We start from the raw sequence: 9,759 nt of genomic DNA, 5'->3' as shown, positions 1-9,759 counted from the left end.
CTACTATATGACTCCTAAGGTAAAACTAATAAAAATATTTATCACAGAGTTAAGGCTAAGATTGGAATTTAACAACCTTTGTTCTGGGAGGTGGATGTTCCTTTAATCTGCGGGGTGCTTGGTCCTTCAAGAGATAATTTCTGGCGCTTCAATTCCCTTAGATCACACCCTTGCTCCTCCTGTTCTTTAAGCAAATAGCAAAGAATGCTACTTTGTTCCTTCTATTCTTTCTGTATTTGTTCCATAGCTTCTTGCATCTTGGTGATAGATGTTTCCAGATACTCCCAGTATTCAGATTGAGGGATTTCTGGGAGAATTTCCTGTGTTCTCTTCTTGATGGGGTCATCCTGTGCTTGTTGTTTTTCCATTGATGCTTTGGTGATTGGCCGCTCAACTGAGATATACTCAGTTATTCCCATCCTTACTCCAGCGTTTTTACAGAGCATATAATCAAGTTTGGATAAGCTAACCTGGCATCTTTGGAATTTTTGTTTGCAATTTTGTAGAATTCAGTTGAAATCAGTTGATGAACTTCCACTTCTTTTTCCATCATGATGCAATAGATCATCACTGTTCTTCTAATAGTGACTTCAGAACGGTTGCTAGTGGGCAGCAGAGAATGCCAAATGAAGTCCAGCCATCCTCTGGCGACTGGTTTGAGATCTTCTCTTTTGAGTTGAATTGGGACACCCTTCGTGCTAGTGGTCCACCTGGCTCCAGGGATACATATATCCTCTAGAATCTTATCCAGGCCCTTGTCTGTTCTCATCATTCTCCTATTGAAGGAGTCTGGATCGTCTTTCAGCTGAGGCAGCTTTAAGATCTCCCTGATCTTGTCAGGATGGGTATGAACAATCTTTCCTCTGACCAAGGTCTGATAGTCATAGATAGCAGATCCAGATAGTCTTTGCCTGTCTGTATGCCACATGTTAGCATAAAACTCCTGGACCATATTCCTTCCCACTTTCGTTTCAGCATTAGCTAGGATCTCCCAGTTCCTGATTCGAATTTGCTCCTGGATCTCCGGATATTCGTCTTCTTTCAGATCGAATCTAACTTCCGGGATCACTGATCTTAGACCCATTATTTTGTAATAATGGTCTGAATGTTCTTTAGTTAAGAACTTCCCTTGATTCCAAAGTGGTTTTGGAACGCTTTCTTTCTTGCCTCTTGGAGTGGGTTGTTTTCCTTTAGGAGCCATGATCTTAGTGATCACGGATAAGCACACCAAACTTAGAGGTTTGCTTGTCCTCAAGCAAAAAGAAAAGAAATGAGAGGGAGAGAAGGAGAACTAGGTGCAATGGTGGATGGGAGGAGAGGGAGGCCGAACCCATATTTAAAGGGAGAGGGGGGTGGGTTTTCGAAAATAGGGAGAAAGATAAGATAGAAGATATGATTTTTAGAAAAAAAATATGATAAGAAAAGATATGATTTAAAATTGAAAAGATATGAAAGATATTTGAAAAAGATATATTTGGAATTTTGAAAAAGATAGTATGGAGATTTGAAAAAGATATTGTTTAGTTGAAAAGATTTTTGAATGAAAAGAGAGAGATTTGTTTTGAAAATTTTGAAAAAGAGTTGAGTTGGATTGAAAAAAAAGGATTTGTGCTTATGGATTAAGATACATTTAATATTTTTAAAGAAGGGTTTTTATAAATTAGGGATTTTAGAAATCAGGGTTCTTAACATGTTTATGCAAGAAATCATGAATTGAAACATGAAAATTAGGATTAAAATGAAAAATATGAAGAAAAAACGAATTTACCTCCTCTCCACCATCCTGGCGTTTGAACGCCCAAACGCTGCATATTTTGGGCGTTGAACGCCCAAATGCTGCCTCTCCTGGGCGTTCAACGCCCAGCTGTTGCTTCTTTCTGGCGTTGAACGCCAGGAACCCCTTTATCACTGGGCATTTTTCTGAACGCCCAGGACGCTGTAAATCTGGCGTTAAACGCCCAGAAGGAGCTTCTTTCTGGCGTTCAATACCCAGAAGATGCTTCTTTCTGGCGTTTAACGCCCAGATGGCTATCCTTACTGGCATTTTCTTGCCAGTGAGCTCTTTTTCTCTGTTTTGTGTACAGAATCCTTCTGTAACCCTGTGAATTTATACAATTGACTCTTTACCTTAGTATCAGTGAACTTTATATAAACAAAAAAATCAATAATAGGGCAAAATGCTTAGAGGAAGTGATGCCCCATGGCTGGGTTGCCTCCCAGCAAGCGCTTCTTTATTGTCTTTAGCTGGACCTTGCTGAGCTTTTAATCTAGCTTCAGCCTTGAGCACTCTTGCTCAAGATTGCCTTCAAGATACTGCTTGATTCTCTGTCCATTAACTATGAACTTCTTATCGGAATCAATATCTTGAAGCTCCACATAACCATATGGTGATACACTTGTAATCACATATGGTCCCCTCCACCGGGACTTCAATTTCCCGGGGAATAGCCTGAGCCTAGAGTTAAACAACAGAACCTTTTGTCCTGGTTCAAAGATTCTAGATGACAGCTTTTTGTCATGCCACTTTTTTTATTTTTCTTTATAAAGCTTGGCATTTTCGAAAGTAGTGAATCTGAACTCCTCTAGCTCATTTAGCAGGAGCAATCTTTTTTCTCCAGCTAATTTGGCATCAAAGTTTAGGAATCTGGTTGCCCAGTAGGCTTTATGTTCCAGTTCCACGGGCAGGTGACATGCCTTACCATACACAAGTTGGTATGGAGAGGTCCCTATAGGAGTCTTGAATGCTGTTCTGTATGCCCACAGAGCATCATCCAAGCTTCTTGCCCAATCCTTTCTACGGGTACTTATAGTCCGTTCTAGGATTTTTTTTTAGCTCTCTGTTAGAGACTTCAGCTTGCCCATTAGTCTGTGGATGATATGGAGTCGCTACCTTGTGGCGAATCCCATACCGGACCATGGCAGAGCAAAGCTGTTTGTTGCAGAAGTGAGTGCTCCCATCACTGATTAGTACTCTAGGGACCCCAAACCTGCTGAAGATATATTTCTGGAAGAACTTCAGCACTGTTTTAGTATCATTGGTGGGTGTGGCAATGGCCTCTACCCATTTTGATACGTAGTCAACTGCCACCAGAATGTAAGTGTTTGAGTATGATGGTAGGAAAGGTCCCATGAAGTCAATTCCCCATACGTCAAACAACTCAATCTCCAAGATTCCTTGTTGAGGCATGGCGTAACCATGGGGCAGATTACCAGCTCTTTGGCAACTGTCACAGTTACGTACAAACTCTCAGAAATCTCTATAGAGTGTTGGCCAATAGAAACCACATTGGAGGACCTTGATGGCTGTCCGCTCACCTCTGAAATGGCCTCCATATTGTGATCCATGGCAATGCCATAGGATCCTCTGTGCTTCTTCTCTAGGCACACATCTCCGGATTATTCCGTCTGCACATCTCTTAAAGAGATAGGGTTCATCCCACAAGTAGTACTTTGCATCAGTAATTAGTTTTTTCTTTTGTTGCCTGTTATACTCTTTGGGTATGAACCTTGCGGCTTTATAGTTCGCAATGTCTGCAAACCATGGTGCTTCTTGAATGGCAAATAAAAGCTCATCCAGAAAAGTCTCAGAGATCTCAAGAGAGGGGAGGGACGTCCCTTCTACTGGCTCTATCCGGGATAGATGATCAGCCACTTGGTTTTCTGTCCCTTTTCTGTCTCTTATTTCTATATCAAACTCTTGCAGAAGTATTATAGAAAAACATCCCTAAAAGTAACTGGATTCTACTAAAAACATACTAAAAACAATACCAAAAAGCGTATAAATTATCCGCTCATCACAACAAAAACTTGGTGCACGAAATTGTGATCATCAATGGCGCCATCAACATGGTACGCTCAATTGTAATCTCAACTTTTTATCACAACTTCGCACAACTAACCAGCAAGTGCACTGGGTCGTCCAAGTAATAAACCTTACGCGAGTAAGGGTCGATCCCACTGAGATTGTTAGTATGAAGCAAGCTATGGTCACCTTGTAAATCTCAGTCAGGCGGATATCAAAAGGTTATGGAGTTTTCGAAATTAAATAAGAAGTAAACATAAAATAAGGATAGAAATATCAATCCCAGAGTCCTACTCGGAATACCACAGACAAGGTTTAGACTTTCCGGACTCTCATGAATGCCGCCATTAATCTAGCATATACCACGAAGATTCTGATTAAGAGATCCAAGAGATACTCATTCAATCTAAGGTAGAACGGAAGTGGTTGTCAGGCACGCGTTCATAGGGAATGATGATGATTGTCACGTTCATCACATTCAGATTGAAGTGCAAATGAATATCTTAGAAGCGGAATAAGTTGAATTGAATAGAAAAATAGTAGTACTTTGCATTAATCTTTGAGGAACAGCAGAGCTCCACACCTTAATCTATGGAGTGTAGAAACTCTACCGTTGAAAATACATAAGTGAAAGGTCCAGGCATGGCTGAATGGCCAGCTCCCATGATCTAAGAACTAGGCATCCAAAGATGTCTAATACAATAGTAAAAAGTCCTATTTATAATAAACTAGCTACTAGAGTTTACAGAAGTAAGTAAATGATGCATAAATCCACTTCCGGGGCCCACTTGGTGTGTGCTTGGGCTGAGCTTGAGTGTTACACGTGCAGAAGCTATTTCTGGAGTTGAACGCCAGGTTGTAACGTATTTCTGGCATTCAACTCTGGTTTGTGACTTGTTTCTGGCGTTTAACTCCAGACAACAGCGTAGAACTGGCGTTCAACGCCCTTTTACGTCATTTAAACTCGGCCAAAGTATGGACTATTATTCATTGCTGAAAAGCCCTGGATGTCTACTTTCCAAAGCAATTGGAAGCGCGCCATTTTGAGTTTTGTAGCTCCAGAAAATCCACTTTGAGTGCAGGAAGGTCAGAATCCAACAACATCAGCAGTCCTTCTTCAACCTCTGAATCTGATTTTTGCTCAAGTCCCTCAATTTCAGCCAGAAAATACCTGAAATCACAGAAAAATACACAAACTCATAGTAAAGTCCAGAAATGTGAATTTAACATAAAAACTAATGAAAACATCCCTAAAAGTAACTAGATTCTACTAAAAATATACTAAAAACAATGCCAAAAAGCGTATAAATTATCCGCTCATCAATGATCACTAGAAAACTATTGGAAGAAGAGAAAAGAGTTGTGAAGAAATTGCCAAGAGGATAGAGAAATAAGAAGATTCCTACAGAGGGTTTCTCCCCTGGAGACAAGCTAATATCAGCCCACCATCAACCAACACCACCCCAACTTCTAATCATTCCATCTCAATTACCGCAAGTGTTCACCATCAAAAAGGTCCTCTCCTTAGAGCATGTAGAAATCATTAAGGAATCAAGTGGAGACCGCTTCACTGTAAGGGGAGAAGACCTAAGGCACTACAATCCACCATGATAAAGACCAACTGTCAAGCTAGTGACGCTAAAGAAGTGCTCCATGGGAGGCAGCCCATGATTTAGTTTTCCTTTTTTTAATGATTTATTATGAATAATAAGTGTTGCTCTAGCATGAATTCAAGACAATTTTGACAATTATCCATGACATTTAGAATCATATTGATAAACCCCTATTTTATGATTCATCTTGTGCCCAAATTAAGTGTTTTTATCAATTCTCCACCCACTTATTCATATGATTTGCATGGTTTTACTTTTCCTTCCTTATTTTATGATATATGTGAAAACATGTTTCCTATGCTTTAAAAATATTAATTTTAATTATCCTTTATTACCATTCGATGTTGTGATCTGTGTGTTAAGTATTTTCAGGCTACATAGGGCGGGAATGGCTTAGAAGACAGAAAGGAAACATACAAAATTGGAAGGAAAGTACAAAAATGGAGTTTTGAAGGAAAGGCAGTGACGCGTAGGCGTGGAAGACGCGGACGCGCGCCTAGTGCAAAATGGAAGCGACGCATACGCGTGGACGACGCAGGCGCGTGCCTTGAGCAGAACGCAGATGACGCGTACACGTGACTGACGCATACGCGAGACAAGGAAAAACTCCAAATGACGCGACCGTGTGACCCACGCGAACGCGTGACAGACGCCACGTGCAGGAATCTGTAGAAAATGCCCTCAGCGATTTCTGGGCCCTTTTTGGCCCAAATCCAAGCCAGAAACACAGAATATAAGTCAGAGAATAGAGGAATAAAAAAGGAGGGGAATAGACAACATTCATATTCACAATTTTAGGTTTTTAGTTGTAGTTTCTAGAGAGAGAGGCTCTCTCCTCTCTCTTAGGTTTTAGGATTTAGGATTTCTATTATGTTTAGGTTATTACTTCAATGTCAGGTTCAATGTTCCTTTAATTTATTTTCTACTTTTCTTTATTCTATTACTTTAATTGTTATTTATCTTTTCAATTTGGCTTATGAACTTCATGTTAGAGTTGATTTCTTTATTTAATATAATTTGAGGTATTTCAGAATTAAGATTTCTTTGATTTATTTATGTTATGGATATTTTCAATTTAAATTAGATTTCTTCTCCCTTGGCTTTGGTGAAGTAATTGGTAAAACTTGAGTTGTCAAACTCAGCAGTTGATTGAGATTTGGGAATTGCTGATTGATTTAGATCGCTCTAAAGCTAGTCTTTCCACAGGAGTTGACTAGGACTTGAGGATCAAATTGATTGGTCCACTTGACTTTCCTTTATTTAGTAAGGATTAACTAAGTGGGAGCAAAATCCAATTCTCATCACACCTGATAAGGATAACTAGGATAGGATTTCCAGTTCTTATACCTTGCAAGAGATTTTTATAATTATTAATTTAATTTTCTGCCAATTTATTTTTCTTGTTCTCTATTTCAAAAACCCAAAAACATACCTTTTTCCATAACCAATAATAAACACACCTCCCTGCAATTCCTTGAGAGACAACTCGAGGTTTAAATACTTCGGTTATAAATTTTATTGGGTTTTGTTACTTGTGACAACCAAAGTTTTTGTACGAAATGATTCTCTATTGGTTTAGAAACTATACTTACAACGCGATTATTTTTATAAAAATTCTTTACTGACAGAAAATCTGATCGTTCAAAATGGCGCCGTTGCCGGGGAATTGCAAACGTGTGCCTTATTATTGGTTATTGTAAATATTTTATTTTGCTTGTTTATTTGCTTTTATTTTTGTTTTTAACTTTCTATTAGTTACAATGACTCTCACCCTCGTCGCTTTGAGTTTGGTACAAATATTGTTGAAAGGAATGGATGCTATAACAGGAACATGCATCAAGGTCAAAACAATCAGAGACGGACGGAGCCATGAGGATCTGATCAACGCTTTAGGCAACAACACCCTCCAAAGTACCATGGACGATGACCATTCAACAATGCATGTCGAGACAATAGTTATGGTGGACCCCTTCGTGACAACCATCACCCACCAAATTACTACGGTCAAGAGCCATTTCGAGGTGTGTACCAAGATGATAGATATGGTGGACCCACTTGTGGTTACCAATAAGCCCCATCATACACCTATAAGCCACCTCATCAACATAACTATGAACCACCACACTCACAAGCCACCTATCAATACTCACCTCCATATGACCCTAACCCTTACTCACCCCAGTTCCAATCCAATTACTCCCAAGAACCACCACTTCCCTATGCACCATGTCTATATCCATCGACCCAAGAATCACGGGAGCATCTCAAGGAAACAGTGGAAAAATTTCATGCAACCCTTCACCAACTGGATCAAGCAATCAATCGATTACCTTCCCGACGTTCGGACACTCAAGGAACCCCCATGGCTTTATGTGGACAATCTAATGAAGAACGTAGCATGAAGGAGATATTGGAAACTCCAATGGACAGTAAGGAGCATGACTTTATACTGGAACAAGTGGAGGAAGGTGAAATTATCGAAGAAGAAGAATTGGTTGAAGACTTAGGAGATGCTGAACCTCCATGGGAATCCAGAATTGTGGAGAATTTCGTCATGGAATTTGCAATTGATGCTAATGAGGATAGTGCACAGCCCCCAAAGCAGGTATCTTATGAAGAACTGGATGGAACAATTCAAGAAGCGAGTTTCCTTGATAATGATAATCACGAGTCAAGTTCTCCTAGTAATGAACTTGCATCCGCAAGTGAATTCTTTGAGACTGAAGAATCTTCCCCAAGTGAATACGAAGATGATGCGGAGGTAGACTTCTCTCAACCTCCAAATTATGACTTGAGTGATGAGGAGGATATCGAAGACATTGATCAAGACGTGGTTGCAGTTGAAGAAGTTTGCAAGAAAATAGAGGAATTCACAGAAGAATACAAGGGAGTAGAGCTTGCAAAACCCCTGGAAACACCTTTTCCAAGGCGATTACCATCCAATACAAACTTCAAGTGGGTAAAATTCTTAGCCTTTATATTTACTTTTCCACTTGAATATGGTTTACTTGAAACAGATAGCTAGCTTAGAGCTCTTTGCAGCTTTAAGAGTAAGAGGAAAATGGCTCGCACTCAGAGATGGTATGCAAGATTCAATAAAGCTCCACGCTTCAATTTGAGGTACAAGGATTGATTTTGAGTTTGATTGAATGGGTTTCGAAGGATGTTTGGTCATCTTAGTGAGAATTCAAATCCCGTACTGCCGGGCTAGAAAAATGTAGATCAAGACAAAGATGGTTACAAAAGCAAGGTTTGGGATCCTGGAATCTATTCTGACATTCAACACCCCGGGAACCTGAACACCTGTTTGAATTTACTCAAAGGCTTTATATGCCTAGTTTGGGACCCCGGAGGCTGTTGGCATTCCAAACAGTGGTGGAGATTTTTAGATGAATTCAAGTACAAGCCACCATAACAAGGAGCTCAGCAAATGTCCAACTTAAGGACTTTAACCAAAAGTGCTAGGTGGGAGACAACCCACCATAGTATGATCGCTCTTTTTTTTTTTTTACTTTTAATTTTATTTCGTTTTGTTTGTTTTTAAGTTTCATTTTATTCTATTTTTATTGAACCTGGAATTATTCATAACATCCATACCTGCATTTGCATTTGCATACTGCATATATAAAAATAAAAAAAAAATTTTGCACCCCACGCGTGCGCATGGGCCATGCGTGCGCATGGGCCACGCGTGGGCGTCGATTGCAAATCGGCGTCAAACATCCAACGCCCAGAAAGTTGGGCTGGAATCGTGCGGCTGTTGTGCGTTAGGCATAAATTGGGCCACGCGAACGCGTCAACGACACGGTCACGTCACTTTCACTTCACACACACCACGCGAAAGCGTGGGCGACGCGTACGCATCGCATGAATATTATTGCCCTTTAAAAGGAAACGGAGAGTTGCGCCAAAAAGACACTAGAATTGTGAGTTTAGCACAATTCTGAGCGACGCGTATGCGTGCCCCATGCGTACGCATCACTTTCATTACCCCTCAATCACGCGATCGCGTCAATGACGCGTTCTCGTCATTTCCCTTTTTGCCTCAATCACGAGATCGCGTGACCTACGCGTTCACGTGGATTCGAATCCACTAACACCACCCACACGAAACCCTAACCCATTTCGCATCACTTTTCCCCCCAATCCCCCTCTGAACTCTCTCTTCTCCTCTCTCCAACCACCATACCACTACCATCGCCGACCAGGACCGCCGCCACCACCGTCGCTAACCCAGACTGCCGTGACCACTGTCGCCAGAACCACCCCTCCTTCTCTTCCTCTCTCCTTCCTCTCCCACCTGCCTCACCCCGAACACCTCCCCCTTCTCACCACCCTCTCCTT

General features: G+C 40.7%; 1 protein-coding gene across 1 annotated transcript in view; it reads left to right on the top strand.

Annotated features, from left to right (window-relative positions):
- The window catches only part of LOC107633290, a 24,952-nt gene that overhangs the window by 14,791 nt on the left and 402 nt on the right, over positions 1-9,759 (top strand). The gene's annotated exons all lie outside the window — the stretch shown is intronic.

Source organism: Arachis ipaensis, chromosome B03, assembly GCF_000816755.2.
Source record: "Arachis ipaensis cultivar K30076 chromosome B03, Araip1.1, whole genome shotgun sequence".
In the NCBI taxonomy this organism is placed as follows: Eukaryota; Viridiplantae; Streptophyta; class Magnoliopsida; order Fabales; family Fabaceae; genus Arachis; species Arachis ipaensis.
The sequence above is the reverse complement of the archived record's forward strand: the minus strand, read 5'-3'. Positions and strand labels throughout refer to the sequence as shown.